Raw genomic sequence first — 25558 nt, forward strand, 5'->3', positions numbered from 1 at the left:
GGACTTACTTTATTCGTGTTTTTCAAAATGGAAAATAATGTTGGCATTAACTAATACACATTAAATGGTTGTAGTTACTTGGTATATACATGGCACACTAGGTATGTATGGCTGTGTATGTACGGGTTTGGTGTTTAATAAAACAAAGATTCACTAAAGGCATTGCAGGCTCTTTCCCGTTTCCGTTTGGTTTGGGGGAGAACTAAACTTTATGAGTTGAGCATTAATTGATTCCTCCCAAAAACATTGATCTCTCACATTATCAAAATTGTTTTTAAATTTTAACTTGAATGGACTCCATTCTTTAACACATGTTTTTATTAAAAGCCCTCACTGGATTCCCGTCGTAGCTCATAAATAAAAGCCCTATTTCCATTACTATGAAAAAGAAAAGAATGTCAGCAGCCAGCATAAGTATCGTAAGGATCGACTTTAAAAAGAAAGAATGTCAGCGTAGCGTAATGTAGGGATCGTCACTTCAACAATAATATAGAATGCTTTTGACCACATTTTTATTGCATCCGTTTCGAAAGGCAGGGACGGGCTGAGCAAAACTCGTCATTTTAATCAAAACAATGCCCTCTAACGCAACTCGAATGTTTTATTAAATTTATAAAGAAAAAATAAAAATTATTAATAATTTATATAATCATGGAAATTAGATGGTTGAGAAATAACTATCAAAATAATTATTTTATAATATATTTTATATTTTTAAATTATTTTTTATTATTAATAAATTAATATAGGAATTATATATATACACATGTAATAATATTTTTAACTATCTCCGGATGCGGGTGATATATGAGATGGGACAGGCGTTGGGAGATGGCCACATGCCAGCCCGTGGCCATCACGTGGCAGCAGTAAAGAACATAGCCATCGACTGCAGCTGGTATAAGGTGGGATGGCAGAAGAGAGTTAATGATCCGCGAGGTAATTTGGCTCAGGCGACGGCAGCAGTTATGGCGGGGGAGCTCCAAAGCAGAGCCGGTGAAGTTATAAGGGACATCGTTGCTTGGGATCAGAGAATGTTTGGGGTTTTGCAGTTGCCTGGCCTCTCCGTCTCTGTCGGGATTTCTTCTCCGTCTGTCTGGTTCATCCCTCAATCGGCGTTGGGTGCAGGGGGTCTGGTTGCAGGGGATTTGAACTACCCTGTGGTCTGTTGGAATTTCGTTCCTCTGCATCCCACGAGAATGGTGAGACCTCGACAGCGCATGCTTAGCCGCCGAGGCACTTCCAGAGGGGGAATCACGCGCAGTCATGAAGCGGACAATGTTGTCCATTGTTGCCACTGCAACCTCGCTCGCTCTACTGACGCCAACCCCCTCCACTCCAGCCAATTCATGGATGCAGGGGCTTCGAGCTCGAATGCCCTGCCTGCCTTTGGTTCGGCTATATTCAATTTCAGCAGTGCCATGAACAATCCGCGGATTAGCGCGCATGTCTCAGTCTTGTTCATAGAAAATGCCCGGGAAGATGAGGAAGCCCTGGATGAACAGGAGCAAAGGACGAATAACAATCAGAAGCATGAAGCAACGACCTCTGAAGCGGACAAGGAGCAGAAGGTTAAGGATGCGGCCTCAGACCCGGAAAACGTAATGCAACGCAAGCAAGATAAGAAGCCGGGAACTTGCGAGGAGGAAGACACCTTTCCCACTGCGGCTGAAAGAGAAGCCTATGGCTGGTGCCGGGTAGAGGAGGTGCAAATGGACGACTGAGGACGCCCGCACATAAGGTTTCTATGGCTTTCTGTTTGGTCTTTTGTTGTTTGTTTTTTGACTCTGTTAAAGTAACAATGCTTCTGGTCTCTTTCGTGTCTGGGTCTATGTCCATGTTCCTGAATTTTGTGTCAATGATTAGGGTAAGGTCGGTGTCCCCTGCGTGGGATGAAATGGTTGGTGCCCCTGCGTGGGCGTGCTCCTATGGAAGTCTGGTTTTTGTGTCTGGCGCCCTTGTGTGGGCTAGTTTTGGGATGACTCAATTGCTCTCGGGTGACATACCCAGAGCCTGACTCTCTCTTGTTTCACCATGATGTATTTTTGAAACCTGTACATAATATAATAGTTTAGTCTTTTACCGAGAAAAAAAAAATATTTTTAACTATGAGATTCTTAATTATAAATAGGTTTTGTTATAATATTATTGATCCATATGATGACTTATCATTAGTATTTATTCAAAAAACATAACTTATGTCATATGAAATTTTTATAGAATTAATTAATTTAATTAATATGGTAGAAAGAGTATAACAAGTTTTGAGATAAATCTTAATTTTTATTTGTGATCACTACTAAAAATATTTTAAAATATTTCATAAAGGTTAACTTCCTGTCATCCATCCAATTATTATTATTGATAATAATATTAAAATTTTGAAAACTCTATTTCATAATCTCTTTATTTTATATCCTAGATTTTGTAAACATTGGAATTTTATTTTATATCTTGGATTTGTAAACATTGGAATTTTACATACCAATTTGAAGTGTAACTTGATGTTTGATTTTAATAATAAATTATTATTTAATATAATTTGAATGAGCCACAATGACCAAAATCATATAGTAATTAGATATTTAATTTGACTTTAATTTTAAAAATAAATTATTATTTAATATAATTTGAATAAACAAATAATGAAAAACATAAATTTACTCTTTAAAATATTACATAAGTAAAATATATACACCTGTATAAACTTTAACAAAAATATACACATCTCTAAATTATAAAAATAAAATAATATATACATTCAAAATATCAAAACTGCAACATATATTCATGTTTAACAGTCAGTCCATCATTTTAAACATCCCATACATCATTGTAGCATTCATATTAAACATTCCATACATCATTGTAACATTCATTGTTATGTAATGGATCAGTAATTACAGATTTTTTATTTGATACACTTCTTAACCAAAAACAGATGATATTAATTAACCGTAGTTAAACCCAAATTTATATGGGCTCCATGGGCCTGCTTTTAGCGAGGAATTAACGGCAGTCTCACGCAGCAAAACTGCATTCTTATTATTTCAGAAATATAATCAAAGGTCTTCCAAAGTTTCCTAATCAACACACAACTTTAAAAGTACACTCCCTGCAACAGATGACTCATAACACAGATTTATGTTTGTCTGATACCGGGGAAGGTGACCGGCAACGCAAGATTTTAATTAGCGTGTAAACACAGGCTCACCGTGCCTTAACTAAAACATTTTTTTCCGACCATTTTCCGAGCAGTATTTTGGCTGAAAAAGCGGTAGCTGCAGTATCAACACCGCAAAATACAAAATCTAGTTATTTGAAAATGTGATTTAAGGGTTTCCCATTTCTCTGTGTCCACCCAAAATATCAAACCTCCAATCCCAGATTTCGGTTCACTTAACCCTCAATCAAAATAACCGGACCGGATTGCAGAGAGAGGCCGGTGTCACGTACAAGCGCGTTTTATTCACCAGATAAATATCTATATATTTTATCCAACTTAATTCAATTCATCAAAATAATAGATATTTTATCCAACTTAATTCAATTCATCAAAATAATACTAATAATAATAAAAGTGGTATGATAGAAATATTTTCAAAAAAATCACATCAGAAAAATCTTGCAATCGAAATTCAAATTCAACTGCACATTCAATTCATAAAAAAACATAATAATAATAATAATAATAAAATAATGAAAACCTAGGTTTCTTGCCAACGAAATTCAAATTCAACTACAATAGTCACACATGTGTGACCCACGATCGATTTCAATTACTGCAAACGAAGTCGGATCCAATTCCAGTTGAATCCGTTGAATCTGACAAAAAAATATTTCTAGGAACAGCTTCAAGGTTTATGAATAGTTCCAAAGAGACGTTTCTGCAGAGATTGATCCATTTACATCATAAAAATTATCAGCATCACTATAATTATCGTCTTCAACCATCCATGGAGGGGCTATCAATAGAGCCTCTGCCATGTTTCCCACAATATTCGGCAGATCGAACAGTATATCGTCGGATAGGGTCATCCGCTCGTTCTCCGAAAGAAAACTCGAAACGCAAACCGAATTCGACGCGCAAACGGCTGCTGCTTCTTCGATATTCACGGACTGTGCAGGGATCACAGTGTCTGTATGACTAGGGATCGCATTGTTCGTCTCTACGTGGTCAAGGGGTCGATCCTCACTACGATCTTCTTCTGAAGGCATGTGAAACTCAGCCGCAGCAACCGCGGCTGCGGCCTGGATGTCCTTGGGGGACAATGTAGCGGGGAGAGGCAACGACGAGGCGATTTGGGGAAAATTAAGGAACGCGGATTTCCCCTTGATGCTCAGAGCTGCTACGTCGTGGGCCCGAGCCGCCATCTCTGGTGTGGGGAACGTCCCCAGCCAAATTCTGGACTTCTTCTTGGGCTCTCGAATCTCTGAAACCCATCTGCCCCAACTTCTCATTCTCACGCCCCTGTAAACACGGTGCCGCTTTTCTTTAATTCTCACGCCCTGCGCCTCATCTCCATTACACACGGCAGACTCCAATTGGCCAGGCTCGTCTGGATTATTAATCTCCTGTCCACGACGCTTACGCATTCTATTGTGCATTAATCTCCGCGTAGAATCGGAGGCGGAGCTTCCAGTGGAAGCGGATTCAGCCGCATTGAATATGGAAGGTATGCAGTTTCCGTCAGAGGAATCAGAAAATGAAGAGGAGTTTGTTAAAGCAGGATGAGAAGCAGAATGTGCACATGGACTGCGGGCATGCTCATGTTCATCGAAACTGGCACGCGACGATTCGAAGGAAAAGGCCATGAGGCACCTTCTCAGCCGTATGTGTAACTACGCATATAAATACATCCAACGAACTTCGCAGTGAGTATTTAGGCGTTGTTCCCTAACCGCGAAAAAGTGGGTTTGCTGCGTAGACATTGCAATATCGCAATTAGGCTGAGTCTAACTTACACACTTTTTTCATGATATTTTGTAGTGAGAGATTTTTTCAAAAATTAAATTTAAATTGTTTTATCTTTATTAGTGTCCTATAAACTTTTCAAAGTGTTCAGATTTTTTTTTTTTAATTAATTGACCAAATTCCGATAAAAATATTTATTTCATTTATAAATTATACCAGGCCCTACAATTATATTAGCCTAGCTGGTCCGTACGTACAAAACCCTGAAGAGGCCAATTTCAGGCTTCAGCAAACCGCCTTTAATTGAGTTGATGGTGGGGGCGCGATGGCCATGTTAACAACGGCGACCTCGGACCAACGGGTATTAGATTTTCTCTCAATTCTGGGCTACAGTGTTACCCTTTGGAACGTAAAATGGGCCCTTTTCCATTTTGCAATAAAATTAATGTGACAGACGTTTCATGTCGTAGTAATTTAATGATTCGTTTACTCTTTTGTTGGGTGGAAATAATATTATATTCAAGTCGTGTTCAATTAATGATTGATTTACTCTATTTTATTAAATTAGTTGCATAGAGATAATATAATATTTAATTAACTGAATGAAAAAATAATAGATCAATCATTAACTTATTATTTTTTAACTTGTTATTCATGAAAAAATAATAGATCAATCATTAACTTATTATTAAGTAATACTTAATATTTAGTCAAAACCATCGCTCATCTCTCTAACTCTAATTATTGATTACATTTTAGTGATCTGCTAGGAATTCTATGGCATGTTGATAAAATTCTTTATTGTTTTTTTGGTATCTTTGTTTGAAGGTAAAGAAAATTTTGTTTTTAAGATATTTTTGGAAGTTTCTCTAATGGGTTTTTAGGTTTAATTTCTTTAAAATTGGGGCAGGAATTTATTGAAATATTTAAATTTGTTATGTTTTGGATGGCTTCTGATGTTGATTAGTGGCCACTAAACCTAGTTTCCTTCAAGCAGGTTGAGACCACTCGACATATATTTTGTAACTTGCTTTACATATGATTAATACAAAGGTACTGCCAAGCTTATAACAAAAAAAAAATGACCACAATTTTTTTCACCATGTTCTAACTAGAAATGGGGTGGAAAGTCCAAAAATTCTTACAAATAGACACCTCCATAAAAAATGAATAGTCTAACTTACAAAAAAAATAGTCTTTTTTCATAGCATTTTTTATGGTCAATTTTAACCAAAATTTTCCTATGGATTTAAAAAAATTGAGTTTAAGTTCTTTAATCTATATAATTATAGGGGGTAAAGGGTTATTCAGGGTGTTAATCCATTAATGCATTCAAAAATGTATTTTAAATAACAAAAAATCACAATCTTTCTTGAAATTGTACGATAAGTGAAAAAGGCTATTTCATAAGTTAGACTGGGTACTCCATAGAAAACAATAAAAAATATTTACTAATAAATTAAAATGGTTATCAATTCAAACAATAAATAACTAATTAAATAAAAGAAACTCCATTTTTAACATTCATATTTTTTAAAGAATATATATTTACTAATAAATTAAAATGGTTATTAATTCAAACAATAAATAACTAATTAAATAAAGCAACTCCATTTTTAACATTCATATTTTTTAAAGAATATATTCAATCTATATTTCATAGATATATCTCGAAAGAACAACTATCCTTTAAAATATATCTATCTATACTTTACAAATAAAATGTAAAATCGTATAGGCAACAATTCTCCACAACCACGAAGCAAAATTACAATTAACAAAATACCTCAATCTACCAATTAGTAAAACCTATATTCACTGGATTCTAAACCTTATAGTTAACCTTAATTCAATATTTTTACTTTCATTTAGCTACATATAAACTAAGTGGTAGGTACTAACTACTTTGTAGTCATTTTTTAATTATGACAAGTTACATGTTATAGAAAATTGATACAAGTAGTTGCGTAATATAAACAAGTAGGCATTAAAAAATATACAGGAACGAAATGCAAACAAGTGTAATATGACGTTTATTAAGCTCTTATGATGTTAATTTTATATTAGATTATTTTAAAATTATATATATTTCGTTTTTCATAATAGGTAGGTTCTAAGCAACAACTCTGCATATTACACTTGTTGTCATATTTTATCTCTTATTTTTTATGAGAAATATCTTTATATTCTATATTAGGGATATATACATGTTTCAGTTCAAGAAATCTTTAGACTTAACAACAAGGCTTGAAGTCATTACAACAAAGCTAATCTGGTCACTTACAGGTAAGAATAATTCCTCCCAATCACCTCACATAAATCAATTTGAATACTTAACATATATATAAAAGTATAAGTATTCCTAGGGGAGCCATATAAATTAAATGACTAGTAAATGCCTACAAACATCATTCCATAATAAACATTAAAACAAGTACTTCATGGTACATCTCTAATTACCAAAAATAAAAAATAATTCATAAAAATTAACAAAATTATAACTTTATTTCAAGTTAAAGTTGTTAATATTATTATTAGAATCTTTAATATATGAGTTAAACACACACACATAATTAAAAAAACATGTGACAAGATTCTTAATCATGGAAATTCTTAACTTGTAAATAGGATTTGACCAAAACTTATTTTCATATGACACTTGTTAATATGACAAATTTTAAAATAGTCAATTTTGTTAAAAAGGTATTTAGAAACACATTACTACTTTTAAGATAAATCTCAACTTTTGATTTGTGACTACTACCAAGAATATTGTAGAATATTCTTTAGACGTTAAATTCTTACCATCCACTTAATAATTATTGATAATTACCCAATAGATGTGTCCATTTTGGAATAGAGCTTCTAAAATTTAATTTAATAACCAATCATTATTAGGTGGATTGTGAGGATTTAAACTCCATGGAATATTCTAGAATATTCATAGTACTATACATTAATGCAAGGTTGAGATTTAATATCAAAACTAGTTATGCACATTTCTCCCTTCTAATTAAATTGATTAATTAAAAAAATGTCATTTGAACAAGTGTCGTATAAAGTGGGTTATGGTATTTTCGGAATATTGTATTGACAAGCCATAATATTGGCCCATGATATTGTAACAAAGCCTATTTATAGATTAAGAATATCAATGATAAGGTGGGGATAAATCTCCATTGTTAAGAATCTTGTTCCATGGTTTTTTTTTTAAGGTATATATGTTTAACTTATATATTAATTATTTTTATAATTAAGAATAAGTTAAAATAAAATTATATTTTAGTTATTTTTTATGAATTTTTTAATTTTAGGAATGTGACATATCCTACTAAGAAGTGTTTTGATACTTATTGTAAATTGATACCATCTATTTAATTATATGGATACATTAGTTAAATATCCTATTAATGTAATTATGTTAAATTTAATTTAATTTTTTCATCTTCATTTTATTATCAATATGCTAAAAATATACCAATTTATTTCTATTTCGCCAAAAAAAAATTAATTAAATATTATTTCATATTTTTATTAAATATCCTAAACATACATTTCTAAAACACTCCCTCCTAATATGTTAAAATACCCCCCACAACCTTAAGCAATTTTGCAATAATTCTGAAAACTCCACAACATTGAGTAATTTTAAGATAATTTCTAAAGCTCCCTCTTTAAATAATGATGTGAATTATATCATAGGAACTACTATGTTAGAAATAATTCATTCGGATTAATTACATTGTTAGAATGTGATCCAAACCAACTAATGTGGTTCATCCTCAAGACGGTGAGGATAAACCACATTATTAGTTCGAAATGTCAACCAAATCCTAACAATATGATTAATTGGAAAAACTTATTTCTACATTATGGATTACAATTACTAAGTTAGTAAAAAACACTACTATCAAGGTTCATTGTTATATGTTAAATCTTGAATGTCATTGTTAACTACCCTCATAATATGAAATAGTAATGTTTGTATAAAAATTTATTGATATCATAAAAGTAAAAAATACACCAGTTAAATATATTTAATTTAATAATAGATATTTTAAGAATGTATATAAAAAATATGATAGTATAACCCTTATGTAGTAAGATTTTCGTGTATCATAATAAAATAGGAACACTAACAATCTTAATCATAATTATAAGTATTCCACCAACAGTAACATCACTATGTAGCTTATTGAATTGCAAACAATACATGCATATGTAAATGTGATATTTCCGTACATTCCAACACCATGAAGCTTCTTGAATTGCAAATAATCCATTCATATGTAAATTCGATGTTTCCGTACATTCCAACAGTAAGAAAGGCATTATCATGAGCAACGTTAATGTTAAATATTTAATTTGACATTTTTTTTTCAGTCAAAGGATTGGGTGTTTACAAGGAAAAAAATGGGGTTTCACTGTATCTGAGTTTTGTGTATAGTAATAATTTTGAAAATTTAAAACTTTATTTGTATTGTCCCTCGTCTTTTATTGATTTTGTCTCGTTGTATGACAATTTCAAAGTTCTAGACATGTGAAGCAATTTTGATATATAGATGATTACCTTTTGTTATATAGATGCTAATGTTGACAACGAATATGTTGTAATGCGCATATTAAATATAAAAGAATATATAATAATATATGCATAGTTAAAATATGTTTTTTTTCCTGGGGTGAGAACATATTTTTTCTTATACTTTCATCAACCATATAACAGTACAATCAAATATGTAAATAATTAATAAGGATTATTTAAAGAGTACAATGTCACTACCGGGTAGTTAGTCACCCCCATGAATTGTGTACTACTAATCCCCAGGAATGGAGACATTTGGGTGGTGTTTCCAATTCAATGCCACATTCAACATGCTTTTACAAAGCCCCTCCGTCACATTCTCACTGGTAGTCTTCGATGCCGAGGGAGATAATCTCGCCCTTATGTAGATTCTGTGTCTGTTGTAAAGCTGCAATTAGAATAGGTAAAATGCATTTTTTCTAGATGAATGGTGTTCACTGTAGTGGGGTGAACAATTTGAACATCAAATTCTCATCAATTTGGTGATTGTTGGAAGATCATCATCAATTTGGTGTGGTGGTTGTTAGGATGAGTTCAAGGACGCCTTGAACTTCCAAATCTGTGTTCGTTAAAGATACAGTAAAAACAACTTTAAATGTTTTGAAGCCTTTTTTTATCTCCATTATTTATATAATGGAGCAGGATGAAGAGGCGTTGATTATAGAAATCACAGTGGTAAAAGGAAACTTCTATACATTTCTTTTAAAATTATGCTATCTGCAAATCTAATGAGTATTTCTTTGCTGCAAATTTAATGGGCATTTCCTTTCTACACCATCTCGGTTTTGTGGATTCAGTCAAACTTGAAATACCTTTGTGCTTTGGGGATTACTTGTATAGCTCAATCTTTTGATTATCATAATTACGAGTGAGTTTTCAAAATAATCCCTAATTTTAAACACGTATGAAATTTTTTGGTAACTCTTTGAATTTATAAATTTAATCTCACTATGCCACTATTTCATTTCATTTTTTTGTATTTATCGCTTTTTTAAGGATGTTGAAATGCTTTGGAATTCTAATTTTGAGAAAATCTAAAAAAAATGCATATGCGCTGCGATGAACTTTAACCAAAATTTTTCACACAAAATGAATTTCAAATGAAAATTTTTAAATACATGAGATTTTGAAAAAATAATGTTCAGGTTTAAGATAATCTGCCAAAAACATTTACAAATAAAAAAACTCAAAATAAAATAAATAAATTTTCCACGATATCAAACTTAATAAACATAAAGTAAATCAAGGTTAGCAATCCACACCTTTCTTAAGGAATAAAATAATGAGATAAATAGAAGGTTGTTTCCTCAAAAAATATTGTGGCAGCTCATGCTTTATATATCGCAATGCTCTTTTAATGAAGCAATCATATATCATTAAGGATGTTGCTGAAGCTATTGCTACTTTAATATATTATAAAACCAATATTTTTTATCAGCATTTACCTTTTGCTATCGGAGAGGTTTGAAGAGATAAGATCTAGGGAGGCTTAAAGAGATCATGGTTCCTCTTGAAGTGAGGATTGTTGTGATCTGCCTCTACAAAACTATCATTGCCAAGCTCAAAACCAATGAAGAGTGGTCTAAAGATATTAAATGTAATATCGTGGTTAAGCAAGGTCGTCCCCTTTCCCCTACCTTTTTGATATTTATATCAATAAACTGTGGGTTGCAAAGGCACCGAGCTCACTGGTATTTTCATTACTCTTCTCCTTTATGTGAATGATATCATTCTTCTTGCAAGGAGCCATGATGAGCTATACAATCAACTTAAGGCTCTTCATGTCTACTGCTCCAAGTTCAGTGTGCCAGTAAATACTGACAAGACTAAAGTCATGGTCATTAAATCCAAAAAAGATCATCCATGGTAGTTTAGTCTATGATAACCATTGTCTTGAGCAGTTTTCTTCTTATAAATATTTAGGTATTGACTTTCCTCAACAATTCAACTGGAATCATAGCATCGAGAAAAGAATTATTGGAGGTTGGAAAGCTTATTATGAGTTTGAAAACAATTTTAAGTCCATCAATCTTTACATTTGGAGTAAAAAGAACGTTCCTCTTTGAGACTCTTGTTAGCACTGTTATCTTATGCGAAGTTTGGGGGCTTAGTATATCTAGGGAGTCATGGAGAAAGATTATGATGATCCAAAAGAAATTCATAACCTGTAACCTCAAGATCAAGGGAAATACTCCCTATCCTATCCTCTTGATTGACGCTGACTTGTCCCCCATTGAAAGTGCAGCTATGTTTAGATATCTGATGTATAAGAGGAAGCTTCACAATATGGAATCTAATAGGCTCCCAAAAATTGCTTCTAACTTTAGTCAAAACCCCCACCTGTGCCTCAAGCATGGGTGACACCAGGATGCTCAGTCTTGGCTCAACCTTTTGGGGATTAAGGAGGAAATCATCATAGGAAGCAAGGACATTATCACAGATACTATTACCTCCAGTTTTAAGGGCAAAATGTGGGATGCTAAGGAACTGGAGGGTAAAAGGAAGCTAAGGTACTATAAGGAGGTGATCAACCCCACCCTCGATAACCATAATGATATCTCTATGTTGACTAGCACTAAGAAGAAAATGAACATGACCGGGTGGTGGTCTACTCCCAAGACTACCTGGGATGATAAAATTTGTCAGATTTGTGATACTAAGAAGGTGGAAGATGAAAATCACTTGTTTTAGACTGCTTGGCTCTTGCCCACATCACTCTCAATTCGCTATCATGAGCTGCACCTCCAATCTTCTTGACTTATTAAGCCAACCCAATTATAGCGATCTTGGAATGCTTCTTTCCCTTCTCTTTGATCATAGAAACAAGATTTTGAAGAATGACAATTATACTCTCTTTTCTTGAGGTCACATAGACCAATTAGCCTTAATGGACGTTAACTATCATCCTCATCATTACTTTTTTGTTGAAATTAACTTAAAATTTTTAAGTATATTTCATAAATTGCGATGGTTTGACTTGTAAAATTACTTTCATGATATCCAAGTCTAATAAGATATTTTATTCATTTTATTTGGCGTGTCATAATTTTCCTATTATTTTATTCATTTTATTTGGCGGTCATGATTTTCATATTATTTCTAGGTTCACTGGACTTACTTTATTCGTGTTTTTCAAAATGGAAAATAATGTTGCCATTAACTAATACACATTAAATGTTTGTAGTTACTTGGTATATTATACCATATGGCTGTGTATGTACGGGTTTGGTTTGCACGCTCTTTCCCGTTTCCGTTTGGTATGGGGAGAACTAAACTTTATGAGTTGAGCATTAAAACCCTATCCTTCATTAATATAGTAGCAGGGTTTGTTCTAAGGCAAATGCTTCCTTCCAAAAACATTGATCTCCCACATTATCAAAATTGTTTTTAAATTTTATCTGGAATGGACTCCATTCTTTAACACATGTTTTTATTAAAAGCCCTCACTGGATTCCCGTCGTAGCTCATAAATAAAAGTCCTATTTCCATTACTATGAAAAAGAAAAGACTGTCAGCAGCCAGCATAAGTATCGTAAGGATCGACTTTAAAAAGAAAGAATGTCAGTGTAGCAGCCAGCATAAGTATCGTAAGGATCGACTTTAAAAAGAAAGAATGTCAGTGTAGCGTAATGTAGGGATGGTTACTTCAACAATAATATAGAATGTAAACAATAATATAGAATGTTTTTGATCATATTTTTTTTTATAATTACATGGTGAATCGGTAACTGCGAGGCCTAATATATGGGAGACCAAGGATCAAAACTCATAGCTGTCACTATAACGCCAAGAGCATAACCAACCACCTGCAAGTCGGGTATACTAAGTTCCTATGATTTTAGCAAGAGCAGACTCACGGGAAAGGGGAATCCGCCCCTCTAGCTGCCACCACAGCAGGTCAATGTACTCAATGAGATTTGAACTTCGGTCTGCGCGGACTTCGCCCATGTGACTTACCGTCAAACCACACATCACTATACGCATTTGACAACATTTTTATTGCATCAGTTTCGAAAGGCAAGGACGGGCTGAGCAAAACTCGTCGTTTTAATAAAAACAATGCCCTCTAAACGCAACTCGAATGTTTTATTAAACTTATAAAAAATTAAAAAATTATTAATAATTTATATAATCGTACAAATTAAATGTTTGATAAAAAAACATCAATTAATAAATATCAAAATAATTATTTTATAATATATTTGACATCACTGTACGCTTTTGACCACATTTTTATTGCATCAGTTTCGAAAGGCAAGGACGGGCTGAGCAAAACTCGTCATTTTAATAAAAACAATGCCCTCCAAACGCAACTCGAATGTTTTATTAAACTTATAAAAAATTAAAAAATTATTAATAATTTATATAATCATACAAATTAAATGTTTGATAAAAAAACATCAATTAATAAATATCAAAATAATTATTTAATAATATATTTAATTTTTTAAATTATTTTTTATTATTAATAAATAAATATAAGAATTATATGTATTTTTTTCAGGGAGAAAATCAACATATGGTTGAAGCCCACAGATTTTTTTTACAATTTATCCTGGCTGGGGGGTGCGAAAGCCATCCGCCCCAGCCATCATATCATGCATTATATGTATACACATGTAACATGTAATAATATTTTTAACTATGAGTTTCTTAATTATAAATAGGTTTTGTTATAATATTATTGATTAATATCATGATTTATCAATAGTATTTATTAAAAAAAACATAACTTATTTCATATGAAATTTTTATATAATTAATTAATTTAATTAATATAGTAGAAAGAGTATAGCGAGTTTTGAGATAAATCTTAACTTTTATTTGTGATCACTACTAAAAATATTTTAAAATATTTCATAAAGGTTAACTCCTTGTCATCCATCCAATTATTATTATTGATAATAGAATTAAAATTTTGAAAACTCTATTTCATAATCTCTTTATTTTATATCCTGGATTTTGTAAACATTGAAATTTTCCATACCAATTTGAAGTGTAACTTGATGTTTGATTTTAATAATAAATTATTATTTAATATAATTTGAATGAGCCAAAATGACCAAAAACATATATTAATTAGAATTTAATTTGACTGTAATTTTAAAAATAAATTATTATTTAATATAATTTGAATAAACAAATAATAAAAAACATAATTTACTCTTTAAAATATTACGTAAGTAAAATATATACACCTGTATAAACTTTAACAAGAATATACACCCCTTTAAATTTTAAAAATAAAATAATATATACATTCAAAATATCAAAACTGCAACATATATTCATGTTTAATAGTCAGTCCATCATTTTAAACAACCCATACATCATTGTAGCATTCATCTTAAACATTCCATACATCATTGTAACATTCATTGTTATGCAATGGATCAGGAATTACAGAATTTTTATTTGATACACTTCTTAACCAAAAACAGATGATATTAATTAACCGTAGTTAAACCCAAATTTATATGGGCTCCATGGGCCTGCTTTTAGCGAGGAATTAACGGCAGTCTCACGCAGCAAAACTGCATTCTTATTATTTCAAAAATATAATCAAAGGTCTTCCAAAGTTTCCTAATCAACACACAACTTTAAAAGTACACTCCCCGCAACAGATGACTCATAACACAGATTTACGTTTGTCTGATACCGGGGAAGGTGACCGGCAACGCAAGATTTTAATTAGCGTGTAAACACAGGCTCACCGTGTCTTAACTAAAACATTTTTTTCCGACCATTTTCCGAGCAGTATTTTGGCTGAAAAAGCGGTAGCTGCAGTATCAACACCGCAAAATACAAAATCTAGTTATTTGAAAATGTGATTTAAGGGTTTCCCATTTCTCTGTGTCCACCCAAAATATCAAACCTCCAATCCCAGATTTCGGTTCACTTAACCCTCAATCAAAATAACCGGACCGGATTGCAGAGAGAGGCCGGTGTCACGTACAAGCGCGTTTTATTCACCAGATAAATATCTATATATTTTATCCAACTTAATTCAATTCATCAAAATAATACTAATAATAATAAAAGTGGTATGATAGAAATATTTTCAAAAAAATCACATCAGAAAAATCTTGCAATCGAAATTCAAATTCAACTACACATTCAATTCATAAAAAAACATAATAATAATAATAATAAAATAATGAAATCATCAAAATAATACTAATAATAATAAAAGTGGTATGATAGAAATATTTTCAAAAAACTCACATCAGAAAAATCTTGCAATCGAAATTCAAATTCAACTACACATTCAATTCATAAAAAAACATAATAATAATAATAATAAAATAATGAAAACCTAGGTTTCTTGCAAACGAAATTCAAATTCAACTACAATAGTCACACATGTGTGACCCACGATCGATTTCAATTACTGCAAACGAAGTCGGATCCAATTCCAGTTGAATCCGTTGAATCTGACAAAAAAATATTTCTAGGAACAGCTTCAAGGTTTATGAATAGTTCCAAAGTGACGTTTCTGCAGAGATTGATCCATCTACATCATAAAAATTATCAGCAGCACTATAATTATCGTGTTCAACCATCCATGGAGGGGCTATCAATAGAGCCTCTGCCATGCTTCCCACAATATTCGGCAGATCGAACAGTATATCGTCGGATAGGGTCATCCGCTCGTTCTCCGAAAGAAAACTCGAAACCCAAACCGAATTCGACGCGCAAACGGCTGCTGCTTCTTCGATATTCACGGACTGTGCAGGGATCACAGTGTCTGTATGACTAGGGATCGCATTGTTCGTCCCTACGGGGTCAAGGGATCGATCCTCACTACGATCTTCTTCTGAAGGCATGTGAAACTCAGCCGCAGCGACCGCGGCTGCCGCCTGGATGTCCTTGGGGGACAATGTGGCGGGGAGAGGCAACGACGAGGCGATTTGGGGAAAATTAAGGAACGCGGATTTCCCCTTGATGCTCAGAGCTGCTACGTCGTGGGCCCGAGCCGCCATCTCTGGTGTGGGGAACGTCCCCAGCCAAATTCTGGACTTCTTCTTGGGCTCTCGAATCTCTGAAACCCATCTGCCCCAACTTCTCATTCTCACGCCCCGGTAAACACGGTGACGCTTTTCTTTAATTCTCACCCCCTGCTCCTCATCTCCATTACACACGGCAGACTCCACTTGGCCAGGCTCGTCTGCATTATTAATCTCCTGTCCACGACGCTTACGCATTCTGTTGTGCATTAATCTCCGCGTAGAGTCGGAGGCGGAGCTTCCAGTGGAAGCGGATTCAGCCGCATTGAATATGGAAGGTATGCAGTTTCCGTCAGAGGAATCAGAAAATGAAGAGGAGTTTGTTAAAGCAGGATGAGAAGCAGAATGTGCACATGGACTGCGGGCATGCTCATGTTCATCGAAACTGGCACGCGACGATTCGAAGGAAAAGGCCATGAGGCACCCTCTCAGCCGTCGAATGTGTAACTAGGCATATAAATACATACAACGAACTGCGCAGTGAGTATTTAGGCGTTGTTCCCTAACCGCGAAAAAGTGGGTTTGCTGTGTAGACATTGCAATATCGCAATTAGGCTGAGTCTAACTTACACACTTTTTTCATGATATTTTTTAGTGAGAGATTTTAAAAAAAATTAAATTTAAATGGTTTAATCTTTATTAGTGTCCTATAAACTTTTCAAAGTGTTCAGATTTTTTTTTTTTTTTTTTAATTAATTGACCAAATTCCGATAAAAATATTTATTTCATTTTTAAATTATACCAGGCCCTACAATTATATTAGCCTAGCTGGTCCGTACGTACAAAACCGTGAATAGGCCAATTTCAGGCTTTAGCAAACCGCCTTTAATTGAGTTGATGGTGGGGGGCGATGGCCATGTTAACAACAGCGAGCTCGGACCAACCGTATTCGATTTTCTCTCAATTCTGAGCTACAGTGTTACCCTTTGGAACGTAAAATGGGCCCTTTTCCATTTTGCAATAAAATTAATGTGACAGACGTTTCATGTCGTAGTAATTTAATGATTCGTTTATTCTTTTGTTGGGTGGAAATAATATTATATTCAAGTCGTACCCAATTAACGATTGATTTACTCTATTTTATTAAATTAGTTGCATAGAGATAGTATAATATTTAATTAACTGAATGAAAAAATAATGGATTAATCAATCCATTATTTTTTCATTCAGTAATACTTAGTATTTACTCAAAACCATTCCTCATCTCTAACTCTAATTATTAATTACATTTTAGTGGGTTCTTAGGAATTCTAAATTCTATGGCATGTTGATAAAATTCCTCATTCCAACATGTTTTTTTGGCATATTTGTTTTAAGATAAATAAAATTTTGTCTTATTATTAAATAATGAATTCATATACGTGGGAAATTTTTTTTATAGAGGAATAACCTGTTATAGAGTTTTATGAATCCAACATTTGGGACTACCAAGTGAGTCCATCATCAGGAGATGCGTCAATAGATATTATGACGCATCCTGTGATGATGGACTCACTTGGTAGTCCGAAAGGTTGGGTTCATAAAACTCTATAACAGGTCATTCTTTCTCTATCAAAAAATTTTGTTTTTTTGAGATTTTTTTGGAAGTTTTTCTAATAGGTTTTTAGGTTTAATTTCATTAAAATTGGTGCAGGAGGGGATGCGTCATAATATCTATTGACGCATCCCCTCATGATGGACTCACTTGGTAGTCCGAAACGTTGGGTTCATAAAATTCTATAACAAGGCATTCCTCCTCTATCAAAAAATTATCTTTTTGAGATTTTTTTGGAAGTTTTTCTAATAGGCTTCTAGGTTTAATTTCATTAAGATTGGGGCAAGAATTTATTGAAATCACAAGTTTGATGGATAAAGTTTACTTTCCTTAAAATTCAGGTAGGAATTTATTGAAATTGGAAGCTTGATGGATAATCTGCACAATCGAAGTGCCTTATGGTTTTTCAAGATGTTGAATCTATATATACTCAGAAACTAATTTAAATAATCAAATCAAGATGTTAGCTCAAATTTTTCCACAACAACAACAAAAAAATCTAATAAAATCTTAGTAGGGCGAGTCCTTAATAAACAAACCATGTGTAACGTAAATATCAATAATTAAGTTATTATTAAAACTATTTAAGGCTTCTGAGTATCACTAAAAATAAACAAACCGAAACAAAATAGATTTGCTGCACTCCGCGAGGAAAAATATTCCTAATAACATTTAACCCAAAAAAACAAAATTTAATTAAAAATGCCAAAAACGTGAATCTGTAAGCGACTTAATAACCTCGGTTAGTAAAAATATCTGACGACAATTAGATCTTAAATTAGTACCATATGCATTTGTTTAATGGTATGTGCATTTGCATCTGTTCAATTATTATTTTTTTAATCTCGAAGAACAATAACTTTCTCGAAGATCAAGATAGAGACGAATAGAGGGCCATAAAAATATATGTTGTGACAGCCTAACTTCTGATATACTATTTAAATGATATAATGTGAGAACAAGCTAACAAATGGAATGATTGAACGTGAGAACAAACTAACAAATGGAATAAAGATGTGCACGCGGCTCATAACAACTTTAAAAATGGAATGAATGACAGCATGATATCTGGGGTGGAAAAGCAAAAAAGTATTAAAGATATTTTATTCAACATTTTATTAAAGATATTTGTAAAGATTTTAAAAAATAATTGGTGTTTTTCAAGATTGGTATTATTTTTTTTTTTAAATATAGTATATATGTTTAAGTTTTTTCTGGTTTGTTAAGTGGTGTGAGTTTTAAGATAAATGTAGCTTAATTTTTGGCTTGAGAAACCTCTACCGAAGGGCATCTAAGTCATCAAAATTATCTTGGGATCGCACTTAACTTTCGCCACACCAATTTTTAACATGGTTGGATTTATCTCCATGAAGTTTCTAACCTTTGACTTTCACACCATGAAGTGCCTTAAAAGTACACCCCATCATTGCTTGTTCTAAGATCTCGTGGGGTAATACATGTGTTCAAGTTAGTCCCAAGGTTTGATATGTATGATTAAAAAATTTGAAACAAATTTCTATAATTGTAAGTAAGGGTACTGTTCAACATAAATTTTCCACAATTTTTAATGTTAATTTTATATTTATTTTAAATTAAGAAATTCAATGATGTCCTAAGATCTTACAAATCTCTGCTTTTAGAAATTTGATATATGTCCAAAATAATAAATAAAAAGCTATAATGAATATATATTATGTGTATGTGCAAGCGTGCACGCACAATTAGTTTTGTTAGCAATGAATGTTAGGAGCATATGCCAAAACATATAAAAAAGTGGTTGCAAATCATCTACCACTTATTAGGAAGAGTTGCTCCCCCCAAATAATTTTGAATTATATAATGATTGTATGTTAAAATAACACACACATTTCAACAACAAACATAATACGCATGATTTTTTCTCTTTCTCTCTTCCTATGTTTCCCTCCTATCTTTGTCCCCTGCCCCCAAGCCCCCTCTGCCTACCCCTTTCTATGTTTCTCCCTTTCCCTATCCTTCTTTCTATCTCTCTCCCTCATTTTCTATTCCTCAGCCCATGTCCTGATCCCCCTCTCTCTTTGTCCCCCTCTCTATATCTCTCCCACTTTACCTATCCTTTTCTTTCTCTCCCTATTTTTCCTTCCTATATCCTTCTCTCTCTACTCCTTTCCTCCCTTTATATCTCTCTCCCTCTCATTATCCATGTTCTTCTCTCTCTCTCACTTTACCTATTTTAGCCCCTTGTCTCTCTCTCTCTCTCTTCCCTGATACTCTCTCTCTCTCTACTCCTTTCCCTATCCCTCTTTCTATCTCTCTCCCCCTTTTCCTATACCCCCCACTCTCTTCTTATCCCCACCATTGTCTTTGTATAACACACACATTCTCTCTCTAACCTCCCTCTCTTTCTCCCTCTATCTCCCTTCTTCTCTCCCTCTCCCTCCCTCCATAACACCCTCCCTCCTTAAAACATACCTAGCCACTTAATTCTTGATTAAAAATGTATAGCATCAAGACTTGACCTTCTAGGTCACCTTAAGGAAGTGGGCTTGCTAAATATTTGCTTCCTTCAACCATCATAAAACTCATTTCTGGGACTGCCATCATCTTCTGCTCATTAAGTTTTTTCCAACATTATAAATTTTATCTCATTTGAAGCGCTGGACACAAATTTATGTCCCATTTGGAAATCTTCCAAATCCAAGTGCCAAATTAACATCTTTACCGTGCCACATGACAATCCTTCTCCATGTGTCACCAATTCATAGGGCTACATCCTTAATCATACCACATCAACTAACACCTTAGCAACATTATACATTTTGATCGACATCAGCCATGCCATGCTATCTTGCCATATTAACGTGCCACCCAACATGCTAAAACAAAACCTATCGAGTTCTATCAATGGTACGAGGAAACTCCAATATCAAGTTTCCCAATCTCAAAATACCTGACTTCTCACACACAATTGTTGGTAGCCTGAAAATAGATAATCAATTGACAGATTGTCCTTTGACAAGACCAACGCTTCCATCTATTGACATTTCAGGTTCTACTAGTCTTAGCGTTGCGTGATATCATGCACATCAAAATTTCCTAATATTCTGACACCCAGTCTCCCGATTACCTAATCCAAACACTCGACAATTCTTAAGCTTTCCATCTCCATTAACTAACAATTATATGAGGAATATCAATACTATGGGATTTGCACTAGTGATTTCTCAATGTACTGCACAATATCTGACACCAGACATCCCAATAGACTCTAGTCCCTGATCCCATCACTTGACATGTCTCGAATATTTTACCCTTGTTAACCAACAAATTATCAACGTCTATTAGTATTGGGTTTTAGTGTTGGTTTTTTTTTGAATTGTTATCTCGATATTGATATCATAATACCCCAATAGTTGATAATGCAAAATATGATAATTAAAGGTTGATACGTTTTTGTCCTAATTTTCATTATCAGGGTCTATCAACATGGGCGTTTTGTGCATATTTGTTTGTAGTGTCACCTAACACCCGATATATGATACTTTGACAACCAAATATCTCATTCTCCTAGACTTAAGTCCCTTTAGCTAAGCTCTTGGTAATTACCCCTCTACTAACACATAAAACTAGGGACTAGGGTTGAAGGTCTCCAATCACCAAACTTCCAAAAGTATTGATACCAAGGAGATCAATTCCCAAAATTCGAAAGAACCCAAAATCAAGAGATGAATCCCCAAATTTCCAAAACAATTTAAACCAAGGATAAGAAACCTTGTAGAGAAAATTTCTTAGCTTGTGTGGAGGACGAAAATGAACTTTGATAGGGAAATGGATTTGGGCCAAAAGACTTCTGAATGTTATAAAGGTCCTCACTAACCATGAAGTCATCCATGATCATCGTTTTAAGTGCCACCTACCTGGTCAATAGGGCTTCACTCAATGAACGTCTAACATAGCACATGTGTTCATGGAATACTAAAAAATACCCTTAATTTGACTACATATTGCAAAATACTTATAAAAATCACATTATTTAACTGCTTACTAATACGAGCTCAATACACCTTCCCAATTTTAAAAACCCCTACTTTCACTAGATTTTATAGGTATCCATTTTTTCACTAATTTTTTTTATACTCTAAATTTTTTCATTAACTTTGAGCTCCATTTTTTATACTTGCCAATATAAGAACCCTTTACCCCCTATTATATGCTCAATATATTATGTCAATTTTTCCTCACTATATATCCCCAATATGAATGCACATGGTATGGTATTGCTCCACTAGTGAAGCCCCCGTGACCTGGTCCTTATTCAATAAAACAAAGAGACCATTAATCATAGTTTACTTCCATCTAAGGCCTTCATACATTTTCATTCCAATTGGCTCAAGAGTTATTGAGTGAGCTCTGTAACACTTTGCCTTGGATGTTATGTGAAGATTCCTTCCTTTGAGTCTTTACTCTCCAATCAAGGGTTTTAATATAACATATAAGTCCATATCATTCATAACACCCCTGTGTTGATTATGGCCTTTATAAATTTTTTTTTATATAATTGAACATTTGAGTGTGATATCTAATCACTGGTGGAAACTTTGTTTTAATATAATGAAATTATTATTGATGAAATTCATTCATATTTTGATGATAGTGCCAAAGTGTATGAATGCATTGTTCGATGTTAAACACACATTAACAATGTAATTAATACCAAAATTAGGATAAGCATATATTAATGCTTGGAATAAATTAATTATAGATTAATGTTTTAAATAGTAATTATAATATTAATTATTAATTATTAATTAATTATTATTAAAATATGATGAGAAGGTATGATGAGCTAGTGTTCCAAGGAGATGGGGCTTGGCATGAAACAACTTACCCACCTCACCCAATTAATGCCAAACTAAATCATGAAATGTGTTTGGACAATCTCTAGTGAGTGGACAAGACCACTAGTTCTTGGGTTCATGAATGGGAAAGGTGGTTCGGTGGTACCCACATTGAGTTCCTCTGCCACCTCGAAAAGTTAACATCTGGATGAAGGCATCATGTGAGAGGGTGAGGAAGTGTCCACTTAGACATATCCAAGATGCAAATCACAACCATAAATAGGCAAGAAAATTTAGGTAGGGAGTTGGATTTTGGTTTCCTGGAGACTTCTTGTGGAAAAACTGGTGTTAGGATAGCTCACGGAGAGCAATCACATACACTAAACAGTTGTTTCTCACTCTTCACTTTCTTTCACTCGGAGTTTCCAAGTCTCGATGTGAAGTGAGGTCAATTGAATGTACTAGGTGTTTGTTGGGATTGATAAACCACTCGTGCTTTCTACAACTACAAATCCACCACTGCAGTGTCTTTGGCTAGGAAACCACCTGTACTATGAGTTACTATTTCTCTTGGAGACTCATAGACCATTGGTGCTTGCCGCAACCAATATGCCATTGACACTTGTCTCTGGCTGATAAGCCACCTGCAAGTGACATCACTCCCACCTCAACTAGTGTATTGTCCATAAGTTTTTATCTCTTAGACTCTATACCCGACACAAGGGTGGCTAGTCATAGGATATAATAACGTAACTACCCACGGTTGGGAGGACAATGTGAAGCCCTTATCGAGTTTCTAAAAAGATTCAACGTATACAAATAAGTAATTTTTAGTTTGAATAAAGTTTGTAAATTTTAAGTTCATCGATATACATTTAATGTGAAATTATGGAAACATTTAAGTTATATCCCTAAATATTAAGTCAGAGATATTTTCATGCTGTTAAATTTTTTCTGAATGAATGAATGAATGCCAAGTTGTTTTGGGTACATTTCATATCTATAAGATTGCATATGCCTACCAATAATTTTTTTTATAAATAGAAGCACTCTTATTTTTGTATCACTACAGTTCACCTCCATGATTCACAATGATTTCCCTCTTAATCATTGTTTTTTGTAACCACCTCAGAAACAAAATAAAAATGTACACCTACTTATTGAGCAATTGGTTGGGCCACACCCATCTTCTTTTATTTTGATTTGTTGGCATCAATGCCACTTTGGATGTGTATGCCACAAGCTCATGATATAACATTTTTTAAAAGTTAAACATACATATATAAGTATAGTCTCAGAATGGTGAAATTCGAGTTGAATCTGCAATTTCCCCTCCTTTATTTTTATTTTTATTTTTTTTTCACCTTCAAAACCAGGCTAGGGGATTTCTCCCACTCAAAACAGATGGCATCATTTTTTTATGTGCAAAGATCTATGAGTACCCTCACACACATAAAACTAGTAAATGTGAATTATCAACCCGTAGCCACACATAAGTTAACAATAGAGAATCCAATGGGTTTTTGGTATACTACACTTAACCACTCACGACTTATGTAATTTCACTTACACATTTTATACGACCTGATGTTGATTTAATAACAGATTGTAAATCACAGAAACGACCCCATGCCACAGATGAGTTCACCAAACTATCTGTCTATCGACGCAATCCTGTGGTAAAATATTGTGTAAAGCCGATGTAATAACATATTGTAAATCACAGAAACGACCCCACACCACATAATGAAATGAAATGATATTTTAAGGTCCACGAGACTAAAAATAGTCTATGAGACCATTAGTTACCTATTTTTCTCTCTTTGCAATTTGGTCCTTTTCCAATTCAAATTGATGATGAGCTGACTCAACCTACCAACAATCCCATCGCTAAAAAGACAATGCCCAGAAACTGATGCTAACATGTTCTCATAACTTTCTATGATGTATTTGAATGCATCACATTCCAAAATGAAATGTGTTTCTGATTCCACAGCCCCCAGACGTGCAAAATTTACACACCCATTCTTCCCAAGCTTCTTTAGGCCTTTTCCACCGTCCTGTTTCACACCAAAGTTGATGTGAGTTGGTCCTTAATTGAGAAATAAGAACCTTTTTCCTCCATGAAATGCCAGCTCTAATGAACTCTTTTTGTTGTAAATCACACGTAAGGTTGAATTCCTCAATGTAATAATTCTTCTTTCTACCCAACTCTTTTCCCCATACATTTTTACCAAACTTCTCCATAACAAAATCCTTTAGCTCCTTGCTATTTGTGGGATAGGCATTGAGGTAGATATTCCATTTTTGCATCCATGTGTAGTTTTGTTTCATCCATGTTTTCTTTCTTTCGCTGATGCCTTCATTGAACTTAACATTAGGCCATCTACCTACTCTCATTTGTTTAATTCTTTTTAGGTATCTTATGAGCCACACCATATAAGTTGCTTCAATGGAAGTTGCTCCTGTTTCACTCAACATTATCTCATAAGGTACCGAACTCTTTATTTTGAACTTGCTCATGATCATGCGTATTTGGATTTTCTCAATTTGTTTCCATTTTGAGATGGGAGCGCTGCTAGCCCACAATTCACACCCATATAGCATCACTGGACAAACTAGGCGTCCAAAAAGCACTTTAATCATTTTCCAATCCCATAACTCTGCCTCTCTACATCTATTTTGAAGAGCATATAATGC

General features: G+C 33.6%; 2 pseudogenes; both read right to left on the bottom strand.

Moving 5' to 3' along the window:
- Window positions 1-3764: 3764 nt before the first annotated feature.
- On the bottom strand, window positions 3765-4816 carry LOC149258487 (ethylene-responsive transcription factor ERF024 pseudogene; annotated as a pseudogene).
- A 10979-nt stretch (window positions 4817-15795) lies between these two features.
- Window positions 15796-16930, bottom strand: LOC149258488 (ethylene-responsive transcription factor ERF024 pseudogene; annotated as a pseudogene).
- Between the last annotated feature and the right edge of the window lie 8628 nt (window positions 16931-25558).

This window comes from Pinus tabuliformis, chromosome 6 (assembly GCF_031772625.1).
Source record: "Pinus tabuliformis cultivar Carrire ecotype Pingquan chromosome 6, CPIR1, whole genome shotgun sequence".
Taxonomy (NCBI): domain Eukaryota; kingdom Viridiplantae; phylum Streptophyta; class Pinopsida; order Pinales; family Pinaceae; genus Pinus; species Pinus tabuliformis.